Raw genomic sequence first — 26678 nt, 5'->3', positions numbered from 1 at the left:
TGTATACTTCTGGCCTTGGCCTCACAGGATGCCTGGTCAAAAGGCTGGAGGAATGACCTGCCTTTTCTCCTTAAGTCTTGTTGCAAGGCCAAAGCTGAACACTCCCCCCAAGACAGGACTTTTGCAGAGCTTAGGGCAGCCCCAGCAGTGCAACGGCTGCTATTTTCCATGGCTCTTCTCCACGTGCTCCTCCTACTCGTTCTGGCTCTCCCTCAGGTGTGCCTGGGGCGTCCAGGCTGCAGGTGAAGAGGAGGGACAGGTGAGAAGGTGGGAGGAGCTGTTTATTACAGCATAACAAAGGTCTGTGCATTTGTCACTGAACACAGTGGGGGTCCCAGCTGAAGTCTATGATTGGAAAGAATACAAATGACTACAGCACTCTCTTAGTGACCTGCCAGGGAACCTTCTGGGGGCCAAGAGAGAACCACACCGCTGATCAGAACAGTGTTCTTCATTCTTTTTGTCGTTGTGTTGACACTGGGTCCGAAGCCAGTGGTGGCCCTGGGTCCTGATAGGTTCCTGGCCATGGTGGCAGCTGATGGAAGGAGTACAGCCTGTACTGTATCATTCTCTCAAGAATTCTCCGTGCAAACTATCCTCACTTATACTACCCTCCTCTCCCATTTGGGACCTGTGCATCCTGTTTTGGAGTAATTCTTGACCACGTTTTCTGGTACTAGCAGACAACCTTAGACTATGCATGTGTTCATTTATATGTGGGTGGATCTGGTCCCTTTATTTCCAAATTTTCCTTTCTTCTGGGAAAAAAAAACACTCAGAGCATGCACCTTTTTAAAATTATCGTTCTTTTTGTAATCATTTGCCTAAGGGTAAGTAGTAATATCCTCTCTCCAGTTTGAGGGTAAATGAGATCTCTTCGCCTCAAACAAAATATCACCAGTTTGTATCTCCATTTAGCCGCCCTCACTTCAAAACTGCACACAGATGGTCAAATGTCATGTCATCAACCTTCCCACCAGGGTCATGGCAAGTGCAATCATTCCTACTTGGGTCCTGTACAGAGAGGGACATTGACAGAGTAACTGGCACGCTCACAGAAACCCCCGCATCCCGCCTTCTAAAATAGGGCAACAGCTTGCCTGTCTCCTCCATCTTAGTCGTCAGGCAAGAGAGGCGTTTTAGGGAGTGATGGAGAGTGTGTGGAGGTATTGTCATCTTTCAACATTAATCCCGATACTTCGAGCCTTAGGAGGTAATGGTGCATGTAAATTTAATTAGTATGTAGAGAATATCAATTTTCTCACAAAGGAAGAAGGAAAATTCTCTAGCATTCTGTACTCTTCAATCTGTGTCAATTGCCCTTGAGGAGTAGCTCTTGGGGTGGAAGTTTTCAGTCTTGAACTTTCCACAGCCAAGTCCCTATCAACCATTGCCATGGGCATGTCTGATCTCTTGGGGTGGAAGTTTTGATTATCTTACCTCTCCAAGTCCCCAAATTCCTAAACTTCTACCTCCAGTGACACCTCTGCCCCCAAAATACCATCATCTGGAACAAGAGCAAATTGTTTGCTCTCTGAAGTAACTAAGGTTATATATATATATGTTTTTATTCAATGCCTGAAAGCTTTTGTATAGAGTTAGATCCAAAGTAACGTCAGGTAATTGATCATGTTCTGGCCTTTAGCAATTTACATTCTAAAACAGACCAGGTAAGACATGAAAAATACACAGGGTGAAAAGGCATCTTTCACTGGACTTCAGACATTATATGAGTTTTAGTGGTCAACAATGAAAAAGGAAAAAAATTATGTGGAAAAAGAATCATTTAAGGGTTAGCAGAGTGACACTGTCAAGAGCTGACTACGGAGTACTGGGTTTGCATCCCAGCTCTTGGCGATGGCCACAATACGTGACCTCCCGAAGCTTCGGTTAGCTCATGGTAAAATGGGAGTAATAGTTACAGGGTTGGTGTGGGGCTTAAGTGAAGTGATACATATAGGGTTTTAACTGTGCCTATTCTGGACAGCTATTAGCCATCACTACCCTTGCTGGATTACAAATTCCAAGAAGGCAGGATTGTGTCATGATAATAATAGCTATTATTCCAATTATTTTGGAATAATTAACTTGCCCAAGGTCACCCACCAGAAAGTGATGGAGACAGGATTTGAACTCTGGCTGTGTGGCTCCAGAGCTAGCCCTCCCAGCCAACACACTGCCCCTGGGTAAGTCTTTGATAGACAGCTGTTGAATGGCTGAACCGTTTCGGCATAGGCCAGTAACTGTGGTAAACCTTAAACAAGGCAAGAATTTCACAAAAGCTTAGAGAGGCTTTAATCAAACTCCTGATTTAACAGGGATAATTGTCATTATTGATGATGGTGATTCCTCAGCATCCAGACCCAATGCTGAGACAGGGAGATTATATTTCTTCACCCATGACCCAGTAGGGGTGAAATTCTTCATTTCCTACAGAATTTCCCACCACAACAAACTCAAGGCCACCTGTCTGTCTAATCTCAATCTGTGCAGCCTCCTTCACAGACAAATTGGAATAAAGTGATGGGCAAATTGCAAGCCATTTTAGGGAGGAACAAATTACTTAATTTTGCTCTTTTGCTCTCCACACAGTGCCCAGCACAGACGCTTTATTTGCTGGATACACAACTCACTGTAGATGGATGTGCTTCCTCTCCGTCCCTCTGTTCTAGTTTCCCACTCTTCCAGCTCTTCTCTTTCATCCTCACCATCCAGGTCATCCACTTTCAGCTCTGCAACTGGTATCCTTGTCCCTAATTCAAAATTCCTGCTGTGCAGTTAGCCTTTGGTAATTAAGAATAAAATAGGGAAGAAATTATTCATATTCCAAAGTTTATAATCTAAGCCATGACTCACCTCAAAGCAATACCTTTGAGATTCCAAAGAAGTAAAAGAATTACTGGAGGTAAACGGGTGGAGGCTGGGGGGACAATGTCAGGCAGTGGTGTGGCGTGTGGGCTCTGGAGCCAGACTGCCTGGGAGCAAATCTTGAATCCATCAGTTCTGTGGTCTTTGGCAAGTTACTTCATCTCAATTGCTTTCTGCCTCAGTTTCCTCCTCTGTAAATTAGTAAGAATAACGAACTCATAATGCCATTGCAAGAATGAAATGAGAATGCATGCAAAGGGCTTCATAGTGTCTGGCACACAGCAAGGGCTTAACAAATATTAGTTGTTGAATCTCCAGGCTCAGGAAGCCTAGGGCTTGTCACCGCTGACGTGCACACGCCTCCTGGGACAAAGGTAACGAGCACCTGGGCGGGCTCCAAGAGTCCAAGGAAACCGAGGACTGGAAGATGCCACTAGACTTAGTAATTAAGAAGTCACTGATTAGCTGTAATAATTTAGTAGAGTAGCTGTAACTGGAGTGATATTTTAAGGGGTTAAGGAGTATGTAGGATGTGAAAAGTTGAAACTCAGAGTTGTCAATAAAAGATACCAAAAATGTAAATGGGAGAAGGGTAATTTGACTTGTCTAAAGACTATAAACACCCAAATAAGGCTTTTTTGTTGTTTTTGGAGGGGGCGATGGGCAGAAACCCTGTCTTACCTTCAAATCCCCAGCCCCTGGCCTGGGGACGTGCTTAATAAATGCTTACTGGAGGTTTGGGCGTGGGGGGAGAAGAACCAATACATTTAACCAATGTTCAATCTACTAAATATGAAACATACTTAGCACGTGGCAATTTTTATTACCGTGGTAATCTGTCCACTCCCAGCCAGGACATATCTTTAGACACATGTTTACTCTTCCTTGGGGTGAGGCTGAGGAGGTAAGGAGGGACCCTGCGATAGAGCTTGCTCTGCAGACCGGGGCTTCTGCACTCTCTAGACCCCCAGTGTCAGAGACGCGGTAACCACTTCTGCGCTGCAGCCACCAGTCACACTCGGCTGTCTCCAGACTATTAACCAGCTTTTCCCTTTCAGTTAATGAAGAACTGTCCCAGACGCCTGGTCGCCAGCACAGCTGGAAGGAACGACCTTCCCTGTACCAGCGGTTGAAACAGATGTGACTGTTGGAGACTAATCGATGGATAAAGCACAGTGGGTTTCTCCTTGTCAGAGAGCAATGGTCAGAGAGTTTCCTGAGAAAGTAGGTTAGTAAATTAGAACCACAGCAAAAAGAGAAAGACTATTAAGATGCTTGTTCCAGACCATATTGAAAAGTAGCAGCTATTATCCATGAGGACTTCTGTGAGATGCAGCTAAAAAAGCAGTTCTTCAGAGAGCACCAAGAACATCAGATTTTCTTGGATATGATCTATGGACTGACCATACTGCAAACTTTTACTTTCATAATGACTATGTCTATTCTGAAGGGCATATTTTTAAAATAAAAATGATTTAAAATGACTCTTAAGCATCATTTTAAGTAAACCAAGGAAGCCCATATTGTTCTGATTTTCAAGGAAAAGAAACTCTGGTAGAGAGCAAATGAACACCAAGTGAGAGGCTTGGAGAGCAACGCAGATTTCTTATGCAAGTGTATGCCCACTTCCTCCTCTTGCAAGTTCAGCAGCTCTCAAACAATACCTTCCCAGGCGTCACTTCTGGCTCTGAGCTGCTTCTCTCCTCTCCCCAGGAGCTTTAACAAATCACACTGTCACTGTGACAAACTACCCACAAAACAAGCGGGGTCCCCTGATCTGTGGCGAGATACCCCACGGTGCAGCTTTTGGTAGATGCGATTTGGAAATACTGGCAACTGGGGTTGGGAAGAGGAAAGGAGAACAGAATGTTCACATAATTCCTGAGAATTGTAATTCAAGCCTTGGCCTCTAGAACCAAACCACCAGGGAGCTGTATTTCTCAAGATGGAAAGAGTCAACATTTCACTCGCAGCATTCTTCTCTTCCAGTGGGAATCCCAAAGAGCCAACACAATTGAAAAGAACTATTGAATTCAAGATGGCAGTTAGAATAGATTGTGATTACTATTGCGTTCTCCACATTTTTCTAGTTAACATTTAACGTGTCCTAAGTGTGAGTCTGGTCCTATTCCAATCTTGGCACATGAATGTAACAGGCTATTAGAATGACTGACTTTATAAAACATAATGAATTCTGTCACCTGTAAGAAACACACTAAGTTCCAAAGTCGTATAAAAGATTGTGTGGATGACCAAAATCAAGAACGTTCCACCAATGACAGATTGTTTCCCTTCCTCCCCTCCCCACACCCTACATTTTTTTCTGCATCAGGTGAGCTATTAGTCCCCATTTGCACTTCTTGCATAATATAAAACTCACTGTTCAACAGAAGAGACTCATTACTGGGTTTTATTGCATTTGATTACCATGAAAATGTCTGCTGGGCTTTCAGACTGAGGCAATTTAGAACGTGTTCCTGCCATATGGAAGGAATAACAATATTCTTACAGTTTGAGGAGGGGGAATCTCTTTTTAGCCCCCGGTGGAAATCAGCTTACGTAAAAAAGTGCTTTCTTTAACAGAAGGTATGAAAAAATGCAGCGGATTCCCACCTCCGGCAGCCACCAGCCAAATCTGTGGCTCAGCCGCTGGGGCATGCTCCCCCTCCCCTGGAAATCGGCACTGGGGAGCCTGATTCTGGGCTCAGGTGGACGCCAGGCCACCGGCTCTGTCTTCCCGGAGAAAATGCATCTCAATTACTGTACTAACCGATGAGCTCAGACAGACATGTATTCTGCACTAAGCATATCCAAGTAGTTTAGTGTGAGATCTGTTTCTTTTGTTGCTGTTGAGTTCAGTTGACAGTTAAGAATCTGGTGAATGCATGACTAGGTTTATGAGGATTTCTTTTACATGTGGAGGGGACCAGAACCACGGCTGCTTTCCCATGGAGAGAGCAAGTCCAAAGGATTTCAGTCACCTGCTTCAGGGCGCTGCTTACCACTGTGTCAAATCCTTTCTTCGCCGCCATCAGCTGCACAGGCTTCTCCTCCGTCTTCACAGACTGGCAGGGACCCGGCTTCTCTTTTTTGCTGCTGCCCAAGCCAGCCCTGTGGGTCTCCCCAGCCTTCCACATTTGGTTCTATCCTGTGTGCCAAAGCCGTTAACCAGGGGGCAATGCTGCTCCCCCCAAACTCTAAAAGGTCTCACCCCCACATTTCCTAATTGGATTTTTTATATTCTAGTTTCTAAAAAAATTTCTCAATAGGAACGATCTGTTTCTACAACGTGAGACCCTTCAATGAGACACTTTGATGCTTTAGGATCTGGTATACCGTCCGTTACTCAATGAAAATTTGCCAAGGAATAAGAAATTGGTTTTACAGCACTAAAGTTGCTAATATTACCGTTCCATCTCTCTTGCTAACGGTCCTCAGAAATTGCAAGCCCACAGCCGCTGTCTCCTGATCCTGAACCTTTATTGATAAAGCAGAAAATAGGGCAAGGAGAGGCACATGTTCTCTGCAATAGTATTTCTGATCTTTTTTTATTTTTAAGCAAACAGTCTTACTTATAATTAATCTGGCCAGGTTACAGCTTCCATTTATTTTCTAGGTATTATTTAGAGGTAGTTGGAAAAATCAACAGATAAACATGCCCAGATATCAAGCACAGCTTTTCCTTGAAATCTTAAGTTCCCTGGCAGAACTAAATTTCAGTACTTGGAGTTCATGATTGTTAAAAACATTTTGGAAACCAATTTTCAAAGGTCTGTTCATAAAAAATCTCTAGACTGCTCATGAGATTCTGGCTTCCTGACTTCAAGTTAGTATTTTAATCAGGAGACCTCTGAATTTATCATTAGAATGTACACAATGATGTTTACCCTGGCAAATGAATGACAAGCAGAGCCTAACAGGAAACACGCATTTTTTAAAAAGTTATCACTGAATAGACTGGGAATTTAAAAATATTCTTTCCACTTTTTCTTCTAGTTTTCAAATCTGCTCCCAAACCCAGATTCCCAAAGTTGAGGTTCTGAGCCCTTATTTAGGTAATAAAGGAGCCCTTTGAGGATCTGATGCCAGCCAGGCTCCCCCTTTTATCCGCAGGAAAAAATGCACATATCCCTAGCTTCACTTACTACCTCAGGGGAAATCTCAGCCCCTGGAGACCTGTCCGGGTGTCTGTGGTTAGGAGCCCTTCAGCCAGGCTTAGAGATTATAGAGGACGATGAGTAGATTATAAAGGGCTCCTAACACTGTGGGGTCAAGGAAAGTAAGGTCCAGAGACCTCCAAAGCCCTTTGCAACGGGCTTCCCGATTAATCAGATAATAGTATAGAATTCTATCCTGGGAAGTCCTCAGAAGAATTTGGCAGAGACTGGCAGTATCTTCCCTCAACATTCCCCGGGTGGGTTGAGTCATGCTCAGCGTTACTGCTCGTAATAATTATGGGTTTTCAGGGCATTATCGTGTGAGGGCTCCACGAGGCCTTTTATACACTGTTGTTTCATCCAACCATTACTGCCCTCACCTTACAGAGGTTTCGGTGCCTCCTGAAAGTCACGTGGCCACTGTGGGATTCTGATGCCAGCCTTGTCCTTACCACCCAGCCATGTTCTCTTCTGGGACCAAGGCCCCGCCATGGCCTAACTGCTGACAGATGTGTGGACAGGCATGTACGAGGATCAGTTCAAGTCCACGCTGAATTTTATAAAAATAATCAAGTGTGCTCCCCTTTTGCACTTAAGATGGCCCAAACCTACTCAATTTCCAATCCTCGGGTACAGAGAAGGGGTGGGGATGGCGGGGCACACAGACAAGAAAGGGAAAATAAATGCATATCCAAGTCATGCAAGCTTTTATGTAGGTGCAAGAAACTATGTCAAAGTGGTCACAAGATTTTTTGAGGCAATGAAAGAACGTAGCTCCATGCCTACTGCTAGAAACCAAAGCTTTGTATGAAATTGTGAATTTATGGGGAGGAAGGGAGGGTAGGAAAGTGTGTGCCCATCTGTTCTTCCCCTGACCTCTTGCTCTCATTCCCAAACTGCAGGAGATGGAGGCTCCTGGGCTTGGGTGACCCTCATCACAGGGGTTTATTTATTTGATTGACTTTGTTGTAACAGGCACTTTCTTTCCCTTTTACTACCTCTTTGTAACATGTGCCAACCCTTTCCCCTTCCCATCTCTTTCCTGGGAAAATACAATGAATGAATGGACTTACTGGTACCACGAAAGAAGTGTGTTCCCTAGTGTTGGTGCCTCAGTAGTGACATTTACATGCCCAGAGTCTGTACTGCTCTCTAATGCAGGTGTGTAAGACTGTGGTGGAAACTCATCAGGGCACCCTACATTGACAACCAACATATTCTCTCACAATACAAGGAGAAAGAGTCTTTTAAAATTAAAGCATTTAGTGGCTAAAGCATTTAATGCTTTATGGATTTTTAAATCTTTATTATGGAAAACTTCACCAGCATGACACAATGAACTTCCCAAATACCATCACCTGGTTTCAGCAATTACCAACCCATGGTCAACCTTATTTCATCTAAATCACCTGCGGGGACTGAGCTTGTGCCTCGACTTACCAGGCCTGGGCCAGGGGACCTGATCACCCCCTGGGGAGGGTAGTAGGTACGGGCGTGAGTGCCCTCTGCAGCCCCCCCGAGCCTGAGGAGCGAGGTCAAGGCAGCTCCCTTTTCCTCACCCAAAATGCCACTGGCAGGGGAGGCTTGCCGGAGGAAACCGCCTTTCTCCCAACTGCCCTTTCCCCACTTCCTTATCTTACCCACTCGCTCCCTGGTGCCAAGGCCACTCCTGCCACCGCCAGCGCGCATGCACCGTGGCCAGAACAACCCCCGCCCGCTGCAACGGCTCCTGAATCCTCTCAGAACCAATCCTAGCCCCTCTCCCTTCAATATTGCCATTTTAGGCTACTTCACCTCCTTTCCAGCCCTGCCCCTCTTACCAGCCTATATAACCTGTAATCACCCCTGAATAAATCTCTTTGGCGCATACCCCTACTGGATGAAGAGTGTTTTTGTCCTTATCGCCGCCCTCCTTGCACGCCTCTCGCCGAGGACTCTGGCCAACGTCCTCCGCCTCGCCCTCGCCTCCGGGAAAGAGCCCCCGCCGCCGGTAACCTTTAAGCAGCCCCGAGAGCTGAGGGCTCGGCTACCGGCCGCCACTCCCCCTAGAAGCAGTAACCCCGACCGCAACTGGTGCCCCGTGTGAGGAACGTCTCCACACGACAGTTTGGCAGGTCACTCGCTCGCCCGGACGCCCCTCCAGCTTCCCGTTTCCTCGCCTGCAAGGTAGGGCCGCCTCTCCCTCGCCGCTTCCGGAGCCGTGGGAGGTTCTTTGCTCCGAAGCCGCTCCTCCCTTCCCCCACGCTCTCTTCATCCAGTAGGAACTCCTCCCTTCCCCCACGCTCTCTTCGTCCTCTTGTATGCGCACTTCTATGACCCCCGTTCCTCCTAACACTCTCCCTCTTCCCCTCCATTACTTTGCTGTAGTTCTTTGTATCTTTATTTCCTCATTTGGTGCCGTGTGCCTCTTTGCAACTGCCCCCCCTGACTGCTCTCGTTGCCAAAGGGCACTGTTTTCTGCTCTGGCCGTCTCCTTCGGCCTTGCAGCCACAGTTTATCTCATTCTCTCTGCTCGATAAACTACTCCTCCTTCTCCTCCCTGCCAGCCGGCCGGCCCGGCTCGGGAACAACTCCCCCTCCTCTCCCCTCAGCTATGGGTAATCGTATATCTACATGTCAGGCACCTCAAGTTCGTGCTCTAGCGGGTCTCCTAGATACGCATAGCTGTAAAGTGTCTGTCCGGCAGCTGCAGATATACTGGGATCTCCTGCTGCCCTTTAACCCATGGCTCACCACTTGTCATCTTTGGGACCCTGTTACTTATGATCGCCTTATTGATCGAGTCACTAATGCCATGGAACATGAGAGCAAGCGTTTCCCTCCCGGCTTGCTCCCCACCTTAATAACCATCCGCTCCTGCCTTCAAGGCTCCCTCCCCCCTGATAGAGGCCCCGTTAAATCCAAAGAGGCCCTATCATCCCAGCCAACAGACTCAGATAGCGATACTAATTCAAATCATGACTCGGACACGGAGTCCTTAGTCGAGCAGATTAACAACGCGCTTGAGGTGACTCCCAAAAAGCAAAATAACACTGCGCCACGCCAAGATGGCGAACTTCCTCCTTCTTCTTCCATCGAGGGGAGGAAATGCTCCGGCGATGACGTCAGCCCTAAGCTGGGCCGGAAACCGCATACGCTTTACCCCGCCCTTCCACAGGGCGGAGCTAGTCCACCATCTTATGCCTTGGGCCCCACCCTTTCACAGGGCGGGGCTGATCCACCATCTTGTGTCTTAGCCACGCCTACCGCGCCGCCATCTTGCGACGCTTGGGGCCTCCCACTCCCGCCTCTCCCTCCGGCGAGCTCCCCCTCGGAGCCGCTACCGGCAGCTGCCGCCGCTCCTTCCACCCTGCCGACTAACAACCCCTGGCTGCCTTCTGCACCTCAAGGCAACCCTTGGGGCAACGCTCCCCCTACCCCCACTCCCGCGCCAAGCCCTCTGCAAGCGCGTCCTCCTTTCTCTCGTGCTTTTCGCTGTTTTCCTCTTAACCTTGCCCCCACCCCACAGAAACCGCATGACTGGTATCCCATTGACTTAGATACTATCAAGCAGCTTCGCAAGGCCGTCAAGGAGGACGGGTTAGGTAGCCCATATGCTTCCCAAATACTACAGGATCTCGCCATGAACTATTGCATCCCCCAAGACTGGGCCTCGCTTGCCCGTTCAATTTTTAACCCCGGTCAGTTTGTTGACTGGCGTGCTCACTTCCAGGCAGAAGCGGCTAAGCAAAGTGAGCAAGATGCAGCCATTGGAGTCTATCATCCCCCCGAAGCCTATTTGGGCACTGGAGCGTTTCTAAATGCATCTACTTATATTAATGCCCCTGCTGCCTTCTGGACTGTCCTCAGAGCATCGCCTTACGCGCGTTTGCCAATTGCTCTGCCCGTCGACCTAACAAATTTACCAAGCTCTTCCAGGAGCCGAGTAAGCTTTTCGCCACCTTTGTCTCCAGAGTCGAAGAAACCTGCACTCAAAAGGTAAGTGATCCCCAGGCCCAATATTACATGTGCCCATCCTCAAATCCTGGAAAATCGTACTGCAATTCCCCCAACGAGTACTACTGTGCATACTGGGGGTGTGAGACATTAGCCAATAATTGAAAGCCTCCTGTTCCTGATCATTACCTTACCTTAAAGTGGGCCCCTACAGGGTGCAAACTCCCTACTGTTAACTGGCTCGGCCAAGAAAGTAAGGGATCCTGCACACATCTTAATCTTACAGTGCAGCTCCCCACTAATCCCTCCTGTTTACTCAGTCAAACTTGAGGCTTCAGAATCTATGAAAAAGGAGCCGACCGAGGATCACTTATTCTAATAAAAAAAGGAGGCTGTAAACCAACCAGGCCAAAATACTGCTTTAAAAACACCCTCTGGCATAGGTCCCAACCAAGTCATTAACCCCCTTTTTCCACAGCCCTCCAGCCGCACCTCAGCTCCAACCAGCTGCACCTCAGCTACAAACAGCGCATCGCCAACCCCACCACCCCAACCTTTTCTGCCCCCTTCTCGTTATTCCTCTCCCCTCCTCAGCCTCATCCAAGCCGCCTTTGCCTCAGTAAACTCCTCCAACCCCAATTTTACCTCCTCCTGCTGGCTCTGCCTCTCCACCTCTTCCTCACTGTACGAGCCCGTTGCCTCCAACCTCTCCTTTTCAGAAAGCACAGAAGACAGCCCCTCGGAATGCAGTTGGAATACCTCTGCCGTCCCCCTAACCTTTCATTCAGTCTCCTATACGGGAAAGTGCGTCCGCCCTCGCTCCAGTAACTCTCCCGACCTCACTGCCTGTGCCAGTTACTCATCTCCCAGCAGCTCTGCAAAATTTCTCATTCCTCATAACTCCTCCCAATGGCTCTGCTCCTCTACAGGACTTACCCCCTGTCTCAGCACGAATATCATCAGCGAATATAAAGAAACTTGCCTCCTAATTGTCCTTATCCCTAGGGTCTTATACCACAGCGAAGAAGACTTCTTCCTCCGTCTGGAAAGAACTGCAGCTCCTGCCCTTCTGCAAAAGCGAGAGCCCATCACCGTCCTCACAATTGCCTCCCTCCTAGGTCTTGCCGGCGCTGGCACCGGAATCGCTGCGTTAGCCAGTCAAGGCTCCGCCCTAACTCACCTCAGGGCGGCTGTTGACGAGGACATTCGCCACCTACAAAACGCTATTTACCATCTAAAAAATTCTGTCAATTCCCTCTCTGAGGTAGTGCTCCAAAACCGCCGAGGTCTTGACCTTCTCCTCCTCAAAGAAGGAGGCCTCTGCGCTGCCCTAGGAGAAGAGTGCTGTGTTTATGCCAATTCCACAGGTCTCGTCGAGGACAGCCTGAGAAGGGTCCGAGAGGGACTGGAAAAGCGTAAAAGAGATCGTGAAGCCACCAATTATTGGTCCAGTTTTTTCACTCCCATCCTCCCATACATCCTTCCTTTTCTTGGCCCCCTATTAATAATTATTCTAGCTCTCATCTTAGGACCCTGCATCATACGCAAAATTGTCCAGCTTGTAAGAAAACAAACAGATGCCATTTTTTCCTCGTTCGTGCAAATCCAGTATCAGCGACTCGCCACCTCTGACGCCCCCCACTCCAAGATGACAGCCAACCCTCCGCGACCTCAACGCCACCGGTCAACCCGCCGACCGCGAGGCCCTTCTCAATCACCTGAACATCGCTCTCACCTCGAGTTCCAGCTTCTCTGAACCCCTGAACTTTAAACCCCTGAACTTTGAACCCCTGAACTTTAAACCCCTGAACTTTAAACCCCTGAACTTTAAACCCCTCACCTTCTCCCAGCCTGCTGCAGCGGAGCCATTGTCAAGCGCCCGGGCACCACACCAACACTGAGCTACAGCCTCGCTGAGCCACCGTCAACCCCTTTTTCCCTTCCCTGACCTCCCCCTTCCCTCACCCTTAGCGGACCTCTCCGGTAAAGCCTCTTCCTCTAATTAGAAAAGAAAGGGGAATTGCGGGGACTGAGCTTGTGCCTCGACTTACCAGGCCTGGGCCAGGGGACCTGATCACCCCCTGGGGAGGGTAGTAGGTACGGGCGTGAGTGCCCTCTGCAGCCCCCCCGAGCCTGAGGAGCGAGGTCAAGGCAGCTCCCTTTTCCTCACCCAAAATGCCACTGGCAGGGGAGGCTTGCCGGAGGAAACCGCCTTTCTCCCAACTGCCCTTTCCCCACTTCCTTATCTTACCCACTCGCTCCCTGGTGCCAAGGCCACTCCTGCCACCGCCAGCGCGCATGCACCGTGGCCAGAACAACCCCCGCCCGCTGCAACGGCTCCTGAATCCTCTCAGAACCAATCCTAGCCCCTCTCCCTTCAATATTGCCATTTTAGGCTACTTCACCTCCTTTCCAGCCCTGCCCCTCTTACCAGCCTATATAACCTGTAATCACCCCTGAATAAATCTCTTTGGCGCATACCCCTACTGGATGAAGAGTGTTTTTGTCCTTATCGCCGCCCTCCTTGCACGCCTCTCGCCGAGGACTCTGGCCAACGTCCTCCGCCTCGCCCTCGCCTCCGGGAAAGAGCCCCCGCCGCCGGTAACCTTTAAGCAGCCCCGAGAGCTGAGGGCTCGGCTACCGGCCGCCACTCCCCCTAGAAGCAGTAACCCCGACCGCAATCACCACCCAGTGCCCCACCCTCCACAGTTTGAACCAATTCTCAGGTATCATATTTTACCCATACATAAGGGAAGGCTGCATAGTGAAGACATGCACGCTGTGGCTACAGCTACAGTTTGCTCCACTGCCATCGTGATAGTGATTAGCCTTCCATGAACTATGCTTTAGAAAAATGCTATGGTATGTCATAAAAGAAAACAATTTCACTCACAACGGCGAAATTCCAAAAATCCACCAGTTCTAGGCATTTAAAGTCATCTTATTTTTAGTCTCCTGTGATCTGTGGAAAATGCATCACTGATTCCTGTGTGCTACAAGTCTTATAGGAATTAACATATGTGAAGACTCCTCACAATGAATAGAAATGATTACTTATTGCCCCCAAATGGTGCAGCTTTTGACCTAAGCTGTTAACAACTGACAGCCTGAAGTCTCACCTAAAGTGAACATTGTCGATCTTTCCTATTTATTCATTCATTTGGGGTTTTGAAAGCTCAATTTACACAGTGAGACTACAGCAGACTGAAGAGCATTTTGTAAGAAATACGAACTATTTAAAATGACAGCCTCACAGCTGTAGTCACATGGGGTATTACAATCAACACTATACCCAGCTGCCCTTTGGGTACTGAACCCCACAGATGCTCTAGAGGCCTCCATCCCCCCCAGCCTGTCCTCCTAGTCTCAGCTGGGGGGCACTGAGCCCTGACTGAGAACAGCATTTCCTGTTTGCTGGGACTGCCGTGGAACATACTCGTGTCTACCACCGCAGTGACAGAAAGACATGGCTCTCAAAAAGCCCTGGCAAGATCCAGCTATGATTAAATTACCTCATACACACAAACTTTCTGATGAGAAATAAATCTACAGAATCACATTTGGTTCCATAATATTGCTAAGGCTTGGCTCGCAGACGTAGGGTTCTCTAGAAGGTTCTGGTGGTGTGTTTTTGTAGTAAATTATTGAGAGAATGAGAAAGGCCTTTAGCAAGCTGAGATAATTTAGTGGGGACAGATCTCAAAGAAGACATTACATTTCACAAGCTCACTTTAAATGATGTGGGAAAGAAATCCTAGGTAACATTTTTAAAGGAATATACTCTGTTGATCATTTGCTGTATAACGCTTATAAAGTCTAAAAGAAAATTAGGCATGCAATTTGGAGTGCCTCAGAGAAAGCTCCACAATTAGCCATCCCAGTCAGACATGGCCCGGCCCCTCAGCAGGGCCCGATTTGCCCTGCGCCTTCGTGAAGGCACGGAAGGTGGAAAAGTAGGACAAGAAGCAGAGGAGCGAGAAAAAAGCACGAGAAAACAAGCAAAAATATCCCTTGGAGAAATTTTAAAAGCTGGGGTGGATTACTAAATCAGGCAGAAGGAACTCTGGCACTCTAAAACAGATTTACAGGCCTGCAACAAGGCTTTAACCATTTCAATTCAGTGGTGATGTAGCAGCAACCAATTACAAAGCTGATCTGAGTAACCTATTTTTAAAATACTACAATCTGCAAAACATTAGGATTTCTGACTGAAAATAAAATTTGAGTTTTTTAATAATCAATTATTAAAAGAGAAGTGACAAGTTTAGAGAATAAACCAACTTTATTTTATAACAGTATTACAGAAAGCAAAATACCATTTAATACAACTTGAAGCTGCTATAATCTAACCTGGCATCGTAACTATACAAAGGCTCAAAAGCAAAGGAAAAAGTGTTCAATAGAGTTAATTCCTCCCTATCAGGTCTCTGGTGTCAGCTGTAAGTAAGTGGTGGCGCTTTCTTATAACCACCTAAAAGACCACCACAGCCCCTCACACCTGTGAGCAAATCATCAAACTATCTCTCAAAGAGATATGGCTGCTCAATAACAAAAGGTCAGTTTTACTTGTAGACAGGGAGGTTTAATACAAAACAAGCATTCTACATGAGTGTTCAAATAATGGAAAGTATTGAAATCTGGGCATGTTAAGAAAAAAAGAAAGCACTACGGTTTTAAGCTGCCTGGATCTCTTAATAGAAGGGAAGAAAGGTTTTCTCTTTTCCTCCCTCCTGTTTCCGGAATGCTGCTGAAGAGCATGTGCCTGAGAAGCCTGGCACTGCAGAGCAGGGGGCTTGGAGCACAGGGCACGGTCAGTGAACTTTGTAATTCTCCAGCCCGGAGAGTCTCTTGACTTTCCACTGAAAGCAAAAAGCCAAAGGGCTGGAAAGTCAAGAGGGTTCAATGTAAAAAAATACCCCAAGGAAATTCTCAAACATTAGAAAATTTTCTCAATGTAAGAAATGCTTTTAATCTGTATTAATATTTTCTCATACAGTAAATATACTGTAATCAGAAAACTCTAAATATTTACTATAAGAATTCAATGGAAAGGATATGGAAAGAAGAAAGCCAGTATTTCAATTAGTCACAGGGTTTTCTTTCCGCACAACAGCACCTGTTCAAGTGAACGGCACCTCGCCAGCGTGGGCTGGCTTTGTTCACTATCATCAGATCAAAGTGAGTCATAAAAGCAGGTAGTTGTACAAAGAGTAAACAGGAAACCAAAACAAAACCCTAATTAGAAAAAAGAGAGAGGGGGAGAGAAAGAACTAAGAGTATTCAGAAGTGGTTATAAAACAAAACAATATATTAAAATGCGAGGGAACAGTGTAGACCAGCGCTGTTAAGGTAAGGTTCGGTGTTGGCATTTTAATCTTCTGGCTTCTTTGTTGCCAGTCATAATAAAATTTGTTACCAGTTGTAGTAAAATTTGCTGGAGTAGTGGTGTAGCATTAAGAGTTGGAATGGTCAGAATTCTTCATGTTCACAAAGTTGAGTGTTGTTTAAAAACAGGATTTCTAGGAGTAAAGAAAAAAGAGACAAGGCTTAAACATCCCAAAACGGGGGTTTTGAAAATATACGTAACATTTGCCAAAGTACAAATCAAGCAATAAATGGTTACAATTTGCCTAGTTCTACTGTGTTTGTGTCCATGTTCCCCAGCAGACAAGCACGGAGCCTGCCCAGCTCTCCCGAGGACCTGAAAACACCTGGAGAACTGACAAGCACACAAGAAACACCTGGCAAATAAGAGTACACTGAAAAAGAGCTAATAAATTAATGCAAAACAAAGATAATTTGTAAAATAGGAATCTAAAAACAAGAAACCAATGGAGGTTTTAAAGCTAGACTCAGGAAGGGTGGAAAAACAAACTGGATTTTTACTCCAATGAAACGAATGGAAAGGGGCTTGGGCTGGGGAGGGCAGCCTGAGGAAACAGGCACAGAAGAGAGAAGGTGCTCGATCCTGGGATGGGTACAAAGATACACGTGGCGGGGAGCAGGAGGGAGGAGTGCATGGGGGGGAGAGAGCCCACTCAGACACAAAGTCCGACTGTCGTCACTCTCCTGCAGTGACCCCAGAGCGGAGATGGCTGGGTGGGCAGTGGCCCATCCACGTCCGAGAAGCCCAGAGAGGAGGCTCCACATGGTTCTCCTTCGGCTGGAGGAAGGGCTTGCCATGGAAGGCAATTACAGAGGACAGTGGAGATTAATATCCTCTCCAAGGGACAGTGGTCCCCAAATCAATGAGAATGCACATTATTTTGGTTAGATTAAGATTAAGGCTTGTTTTAATGAAACAACAGCAACAACAACAAAACAAAAAACCTCCCCATCATTTGGATTTATCTCAGGTATTATTGCAGCCTCTAGATTATTCAGGGCAAACTGATTAATTAGATTCATTGTTTCCCATCTTGTTATCTGCCTGAGGCTACTTCAGGACTCATTAAACATACTTCCACTTGATTCCAGGCAGGGAAAACCAGTGCAGAAAACACAAAGTCTTCTTTTTCTAAATTGGTAATTATTAAAGAAATGTGGGGATGGTAGTGGTTGGGGGAGGGAATGGATAAAACTACCAATCAAATTGGACTTGACAGTTATCTGTGACCTTCAGTCATGTTATCTATTCTTGTTCAAAGAACTGGTGGCTGGCTGTCTGTTTTGCTTAGTGGACATGCATTGTGTTTTGAACACAGCAGCCACTTTGCCAAGTTCACGATAGAAAAGTGAATGCCTGGCCTTACTGGTGCCTGGAATCTACAGAAAGAACCAGTGTAGGATTCTTTTCTCCATTCCCACTAAGCTCCATGTCACTTTATTTCATAGAATCTGTTTTCACCAAAAATAAAAATTCCACTTTGCAATGAGTCATCAGTTTGTAAAACAAAGCTAAAATTAAACTTGTTTCCAAGTCATGAGTAGATCAATAAATAGGAAACCAGGAAAAGTATATAGGAATGGAAGGAAAGGGGTCTTGATCTCAGAGTTTCAACATTTACTACTACAAATTGCAAATATGTTTACTTCTATTTCTTCATAAACCACCAAAAAATAAAAGACACCAATTTTTTTTTTCCTGGTAACAAGTATTACAAATGCCAACCTTGATGTGCTCTCAGTATTCCAAAGAGCTTTCAGAATTTAAAAAAAAAAAACTATATTTACTGTAATTTCAATGTGAAATGTATTTTGATTATTTTCTCATTATCTAAAAGGCAGTGAATCAAGTGTAACTGAGTTAATTAGCATATTCACTGTGTTAGAGCACTCTAGTTCTTTACTGTTCTAGATAAATAGGGAGTCATTTATTATATGGATTTTTCTAATTATACAGCCACCCTGGGAAGGAAAACAGGTAAGGGTGGATTCAACATCAAAAGCACCAGACATTCTACAGCTGTCTGTCCTTCTGGCATGTATCAGTGAGAAGTAAACTTAATATTGACAATTTCTTTTACAAACTATAATTTGAGTCTAAATGGCATCCCAACCACCCTGAAAACTTGGCACTGTTCTTTACACCAGAACTACAAGTTTCAAGAACTTTTTTTTTTTTAAGCTTGCATTCTACCACCTATTTTCAGAAATCTGAACCTCTTTGTCAATAACCCTAGGCATTAGCTTCACCTGCTCTCACTTTTGATATGGTTCACCTTGAGTTTGGATAAGATCGTGTTTACTAAGTAAATGAATTATACTTTATGCATTAGAAGTTTGGTCAAATAAAAGCAAACAAAAACAACTGTTTCTATGCTTCAGTTTCTCACCCTTAGACTATACAATGTAAGCGTTTTGAAATATTACAGTCACATTCCCTGGCCTGGGTCGTACCCCAGCCCTGCGTCCCCACCACCACCACCACCACCACCCAACTTCTGACCAATGTGAGAATAGGTCAGTGTGGCTAAGTTTCATCTACTCACAGGTCTTATTCTAGGTCCAAAATCTACAAGAATGTATGTGTGTGGCTTACTTTACCTTAAGCCCTCACAGAGAGTTCAGAGGGATCTTATTTATCTTTCTCAGCATGCCTGCCAAGCAGTGGGAAAACAGTCAAGTTCAGGGGGAAAAGTTCTAACCTTATCTGGAAAGCACAGCCTCAGGGCCTCCAGAAACACTGGGATCCCACGGTGGGTCTCAACCTTGAGCGGGCCCTACCCCAGAGATCGCAAAAGTTTCCTTGTGAATAAGCAGTTGAGGGGGCCATGATTCTAACACCCACCTTTAAGGTTCTCCCACTATAAATGCAAGAATGTGGTTTTCATAAAAAAAAAAAAAAAAAAAATACAGTTATGCAAGGAAATATCATCTTTCCCTCAGATTAACGCAGAGTCAACAACCACAGGGCAGTAATAAAATCAGATTTTGGAAACTGATAATTTATAAAATAAAATGCAATTGTCTCCTAAATAAATAAAACCTTACTTGGGTGTCAAGTTCGGTTTTCAATACTCTAGCTTATGGATATTTACAGTTATTTCTAATTCTAAACTCTCCTTTTGTTCTTCCCTGGTTTTCTCAATTTGCATATAAGATTCTGATTTTAAAACAGAATTTAAAGTGTCTAAATTCTAAGAATTCTAAAACCAAAAATCCACGTATGCTAAAGTTCCATTTAGTTTACCCTGGAAATAGTCAATTCTTAAGATTACCATATAATATGGGCCCTTCCAGAGGGCTGTGAGGTCAAAACTATTTTCATAATAATACTATGACTGTATGAATTAACTGAGATAATAATTGGCAAAGCTCTTAACACAAAGCCAGGCACGTGGTAAGCACTCAATGTTAGCTAACATTATTATTGCTGTTATAGATTTTCATATGTGATATTCCACTCCCAGTTTTGCTTCCAAATTAAACTCCATCCTTAAAGATAGACAGAAGAATCCAGTTCAGTCTGCCCATTCATAATTGCCTGAATCACTATAACGGTTTCCTTATGGGCTACTCCATCTAATCGAGCTCCTTCCCAATTGATCCTGCACTCTACTGGCAAATTAATCCTACTAAAGGATAGCACTGAAAAAGCTATTCCCAGACTCAAACACCTCCAGGGACGACCTAAGGATGAAGCACTGGCTTCAACAAATGGTCCGGGCTCTGTGGGAAAAGCATCTGTCCTTCCTGATCTTCACCCCACTGTTTTCCTCCAGGCTCCTCCCTCCAGGCCCCAACCACAGGTCCAGATCCCCCTGTGCTCTGCAGAGGAGCCTCCTACATCCTCTTCCTTGTTCCGCCAGTAGGAAATCAGGGCTTCTCCTGCCAACTGTCATGGACCTGTATCTGGGCTTCTCTTAAAACCAACCATTCTTTATTCTGCACACGTCCAGTCTCTATGGCCCTATGCCGCTGTCTCTCTCTCACAAGAGCTCTAATGGTCACTTGAACGAGGCAGGCTCACGACATGCAGGAATGAATCGACGAGTGAGTGTAACAGGGGCCAATCTGTAAGGCTACACAGAGGAGCCAGGGTGGGCGAGGGAAAAAAACTAAACAGAGCTGCATTATGTCTCCAGGAAACCCGAACCCTAGTCTCCACCATTATTTTTAGCTGCCAGTATTTTTCCCAAAGTGGAAAAACATCACGTTCATTTTTCGATTCTCTTTTGTTGGGTAACTTGACCTGTGATAACCCACAGGGTCTCTTACTCCTTTAAGTAACTGGTTTTCCTCAATCACAGAAGATATGACAAAGATTTCTAAAGGTATTTAGTGCCTGGCCCTAGAGCTAGGAAGGTCTTCTGGTTCATTCTGCTAGGTTCAGATCTTATGGGAACGCCATTTGAAAGCATTCTTTAAAAACCTTAAAGGGTCTTTTAAATAATGAATGGGATCCAGGGGGCAAGATGGCAGACTGGTGAGCTGTATGTTTTAGTTACTCCTCCAGGAAAGTAGGTAGAAAGCCAGGAACTGCGTGGACTGGACACCACAGAGCAATCTGACTTTGGGCATACTTCATACAACACTCATGAAAACGTGGAACTGCTGAGATCAGCGAAATCTGTAAGTTTTTGCGGCCAGGGGACCCGCGCCCCTCCCTGCCAGGCTCAGTCCCGTGGGAGGAGGGGCTGTCAGCTCCGGGAAGGAGAAGGGAGAACTGCAGTGGCAGCCCTTATCGGAATCTCATTCTACTGATCCAAACTCCAACCATAGATAGACTGAGACCAGACACCAGAGAATCTGAGAGCAGCCAGCCCAGCAGAGAGGAGACAGGCACAGAGAAAAAAAAAAACAACACGAAAAACTCCAAAATAAAAGCGGAGGATTTTTGGAGTTCTGGTGAACATAGAAAGGGGAAGGGCCCTGAGGTGCATATGCAAATCCCAAAGAAAAGCTGATCTCTCTGCCCTGTGGACCTTTCCTTAATGGCCCTGGTTGCTTTGTCTATTAGCATTTCAATAACCCATTAGATCTCTGAGGAGGGCCCTTTTTTTTTTTTTTTTCCAATCCTTTTTTCTTTTTCTAAAACAATTACTCTAAGAAGACCAATACAGAAAGCTTCAAAGACCTGCAATTTGGGCAGGTCAAGTCAAGAGCAGAACTAGGAGAGCTCTGAGACAAAACGCAATAATCCAGTGGCTGAGAAAATTCACTAAACACCACAACTTCCCAAGAAAAGGGGGGTGTCCGCTCACAGCCACCATCCTGGTGGACAGGAAACACTCCTGCCCATCGCCAGCCCCATAGCCCAGAACTGCCCCAGACAACCCAGTGTGACGGAAGTGCTTCAAATAACAGGCACACACCACAAAACTGGGCGTGGACATTAGCCTTCCCTGCAACCTCAGCTGATTGTCCCAGAGTTGGTAAGGTAGAGCAGTGTGAATTAACAAAGCCCCATTCAGCCATCATTTCAGCAGACTGGGAGCCTCCCTACACATCCCAGCAGCCCAGAACTGCCCTGGGGGGAAGGCACTCACCTGTGACATAGCACAGTCATCCCTCAACAGAGGACCAGGGGGTGCACGGCCTGGAAGAGGGGCTCACTTGCAAGTCTCAGGAGCGATACGCCAATACCAAGGACTTGTGGGTCAGTGGCAGAGACAAACTGTGGCAGGACTGAACTGTAGGATTAGACTATTGCAGCAGCCTTAAAACTCTAGGATCACCAGGGAGATTTGATTGTTAGAGCCACCCCCCCTCCCTGACTGCCCAGAAACACGCCCCATATACAGGGCAGGCAACACCAACTACACACGCAAGCTTGGTACACCAATTGGACCCCACAAGACTCACTCCCCCACTCACCAAAAAGGCTAAGCAGGGGAGAACTGGCTTGTGGAGAACAGGTGGCTCGTGGACGCCACCTGCTGGTTAGTTAGAGAAAGTGTACTCCACGAAGCTGTAGATCTGATAAATTAGGGATAAGGACTTCAATTGGTCTACAAATCCTAAAAGAACCCTATCAAGTTCAGCAAATGCCACGAGGCCAAAAACAACAGAAAATTATCAAGCATATGAAAAAACCAGACGATATGGATAACCCAAGCCCAAGCACCCAAATCAAAAGACCAGAAGAGACACAGCACCTAGAGCAGCTACTCAAAGAACTAAAGATGAACAATGAGACCATAGTACGGGAGATAAAGGAAATCAAGAAGACCCTAGAAGAGCATAAAGAAGACATTGCAAGACTAAATAAAAAAATGGATGATCTTATGGAAATTAAAGAAACTGTTGACCAAATTAAAAAGATTCTGGACACTCATAGTACAAGACTAGAGGAAGTTGAACAACGAATCAGTGACCTGGAAGATGACAGAATGGAAAATGAAAGCATAAAAGAAAGAATGGGGAAAAAAATTGAAAAAATCGAAATGGACCTCAGGGATATGATAGATAATATGAAACGTCCAAATATAAGACTCATTGGTGTCCCAGAAGGGGAAGAAAAGGGTAAAGGTCTAGGAAGAGTATTCAAAGAAATTGTTGGGGAAAACTTCCCAAATCTTCTAAACAACATAAATACACAAATCATAAATGCTCAGCGAACTCCAAATAGAATAAATCCAAATAAACCCACTCCGAGACATATACTGATCACACTATCAAACAAAGAAGAGAAGGAGCAAGTTCTGAAAGCAGCAAGAGAAAAGCAATTCACCACATACAAAGAAAACAGCATAAGACTAAGTAGTGACTACTCAGCAGCCACCATGGAGGCGAGAATGCAGTGGCACGATATATTTAAAATTCTGAGTGAGAAAAATTTCCAGCCAAGAATACTTTGTCCAGCAAAGCTCTCCTTCAAATTTGAGGGAGAGCTTAAATTTTTCACAGACAAACAAATGCTGAGAGAATTTGCTAACAAGAGACCTGCCCTACTGGAGATACTCAAGGGAGCCCTACAGACAGAGAAACAAAGAAAGGACAGAGAGACTTGGAGAAAGGTTCAGTACTAAAGAGATTCGGTACGGGTACAATAAAGGATATTAATAGACAGATGGGAAAAATATGACAAACATAAACCAAAGGATAAGATGGCTGACTCAAGAAATGCCTTCACGGTTATAACGTTGAACGTAAATGGATTAAACTCTCCAATTAAAAGATATAGATTCGCAGAATGGATCAAAAAAAATGAACCATCAATATGTTGCATACAAGAGACTCATCTTAGACACAGGGACACAAAGAAACTGAAAGTGAAAGGATGGAAAAAAATATTTCATGCAAGCTACAGCCAAAAGAAAGCAGGTGTAGCAATATTAATCTCAGATAAAATAGACTTCAAATGCAGGGATGTTTTGAGAGACAAAGGCCACTACGTACTAATAAAAGGGGCAATCGTAAATGTCTATGCACCCAACCAAGGTGCCACAAAATACATGAAACACTGGCAAAACTAAAGGAAGCAATTGATGTTTCCACAATAATTGTGGGAGACTTCAACACATCACTCTCTCCTATAGATAGATCAACCAGACAGAAGACCAATAAGGAAATTGAAAACCTAAACAATCTGATAAATGAATTAGATTTAACAAACATATACAGGACATTACATCCCAAATCACCAGGATACACATACTTTTCTAGTGCTCATGGAACTTTCTCCAGAATAGATCATATGCTGGGACATAAAACAAACCTCAATAAATTTTAAAAGATTGAAATTATTCAAACCACATTCTCTGACCACCATGGAATACAATTAGAAGTCAATAACCATCAGAGACTTAGAAAATTCACAAATACCTGGAGGTTAAACAACACACTCCTAAAAAATCAGTGGGTTAAAGAAGAAATAGCAAGAGAAATTGCTAAATATATAGAGACGAATGAAAATGAGAACACAACATACCAAAACCTATGGGATGCAGCAAAAGCAGTGCTAAGGGGGAAATTTATAGCACTAAACGCATATATTAAAAAGGAAGAAAGAGCCAAAATCAAAGAACTAATGGATCAACTGGAGAAGCTAGAAAATGAACAGCAAACCAATCCTAAACCAAGTACAAGAAAAGAAATAACAAGGATTAAAGCAGAAATAAATGACATAGAGAACAAAAAAACAATAGACAGGATAAATATCACCAAAAGTTGGTTCTTTGAGAAGATCACCAAGATTGACAAGCCCCTAGCTAGACTGACAAAATCAAAAAGAGAGAAGACCCATATAAACAAAATAATGAATGAAAAAGGTGACATAACTGCAGAACCTGAAGAAATTAAAAAAATTATAAGAGGATACTATGAACAACTGTATGGCAACAAACTGGATAATGTAGAGGAAATGGACAATTTCCTGGAAACATATGAACAACCTAGACTGACCAGAGAAGAAATAGAAGACCTCAACCAACCCATCACAAGCAAAGAGATCCAATCAGTCATCAAAAATCTTCCCACAAATAAATGCCCAGGGCCAGATGGCTTCACAGGGGAATTCTACCAAACTTTCCAGAAAGAACTGACACCAATCTTACTCAAACTCTTTCAAAACACTGAAGAAAATGGAACACTACCTAATTCATTTTATGAAGCTAACATCAATCTAATACCAAAACCAGGCAAAGATGCTACAAAAAAGGAAAACTACCGGCCAATCTCCCTAATGAATATAGATGCAAAAATCCTCAACAAAATACTTGCAAATCGAATCCAAAGACACATTAAAAAAATCACACACCATGACCAAGTGGGGTTTATTCCAGGCATGCAAGGACGGTTCAACATAAGAAAATCAATCAATGTATTACAACACATTAACAAGTCAAAAGGGAAAAATCAATTGATCATCTCAATAGATGCTGAAAAAGCATTTGACAAAATCCAACATCCCTTTTTGATAAAAACACTTCAAAAGGTAAGAATTGAAGGAAACTTCCTCAACATGATAAAGAGCATATATGAAAAACCCACAGCCAGCATAGTACTCAATGGTGAGAGACTGAAAGCCTTCCCTCTAAGATCAGGAACAAGACAAGGATGCCCGCTGTCACCACTGTTATTCAACATTGTGCTGGAAGTGCTAGCCAGGGCAATCCGGCAAGACAAAGAAATAAAAGGCATCCAAATTGGAAAAGAAGAAGTAAAACTATCATTGTTTGCAGATGATATGATCTTATATCTACAAAACCCTGAGAAATCGACGATACAGCTACTAGAGCTAATAAACAAATTTAGCAAAGTAGCGGGATACAAGGTTAATGCACATAAGTCAGTAATGTTTCTATATGCTAGAAATGAACAAACTGAAGAGACACTCAAGAAAAAGATACCATTTTCAATAGAAACTAAAAAAGTCAAGTACCTAGGAATAAACTTAACCAAAGATGTAAAAGACCTATACAAAGAAAACTACATAACTCTACTAAAAGAAATAGAAGGGGACCTTAAAAGATGGAAAAATATTCCATGTTCATGGATAGGAAGGCTAAATGTCATTAAGATGTCAATTCTACCCAAACTCATCTACAGATTCAATGCAATCCCAATTAAAATTCCAACAACCTACTTTGCAGACTTGGAAAAGCTACTTATCAAATTTATTTGGAAAGGGAAGATGCCTCGAATTGCTAAAGACACTCTAAAAAAGAAAAACGAAGTGGGAGGACTTACACTCCCTGACTTTGAAGCTTATTATAAAGCCACAGTTGCCAAAACAGCATGGTACTGGCACAAAGATAGACATATAGATCAATGGAATCGAATTGAGAATTCGGAGATAGACCCTCAGATCTACGGCCGACTGATCTTTGATAAGGCCCCCAAAGTCACTGAACTGAGTCATAATGGTCTTTTCAACAAATGGGGCTGGGAGAGTTGGATATCCATATCCAAAAGAATGAAAGAGGACCCCTACCTCACCCCCTACACAAAAATTAACTCAAAATGGACCAAAGATCTCAATATAAAAGAAAGTACCATAAAACTCCTAGAAGACAATGTAGGAAAACATCTTCAAGACCTTGTATTAGGCGGCCACTTCCTAGACTTTACACCCAAAGCACAAGCAACAAAAGAGAAAATAGATAAATGGGAACTCCTCAAGCTTAGAAGTTTCTGCACCTCAAAGGAATTTCTCAAAAAGGTAAAGAGGCAGCCAACTCAATGGGAAAAAATTTTTGGAAACCATGTATCTGACAAAAGACTGATATCTTGCATATATAAAGAAATCCTACAACTCAATGACAATAGTACAGACAGCCCAATTATAAAATGGGCAAAAGATATGAAAAGACAGTTCTCTGAAGAGGAAAT

General features: G+C 44.5%; 1 protein-coding gene across 13 annotated transcripts in view; it reads right to left on the bottom strand.

The window, feature by feature from the left end:
• Positions 1-15224: 15224 nt before the first annotated feature.
• Positions 15225-26678, bottom strand: part of EPB41L2 (erythrocyte membrane protein band 4.1 like 2) — a 229245-nt gene continuing 217791 nt past the window's right edge. For all 13 annotated transcript variants that reach the window (XM_037844854.1, XM_037844858.1, XM_037844861.1 and 10 more), the window contains one exon: positions 15225-16480. The gene's annotated coding sequence lies outside the window, so the exon portion shown is untranslated. The remainder of the gene's footprint in view (positions 16481-26678) is intronic.

This window comes from Choloepus didactylus, chromosome 7 (assembly GCF_015220235.1).
Source record: "Choloepus didactylus isolate mChoDid1 chromosome 7, mChoDid1.pri, whole genome shotgun sequence".
NCBI lineage: Eukaryota > Metazoa > Chordata > Mammalia > Pilosa > Megalonychidae > Choloepus > Choloepus didactylus.
Note: the sequence above shows the minus strand (reverse complement) of the source record. Positions and strands in the feature narration are given on the sequence as shown.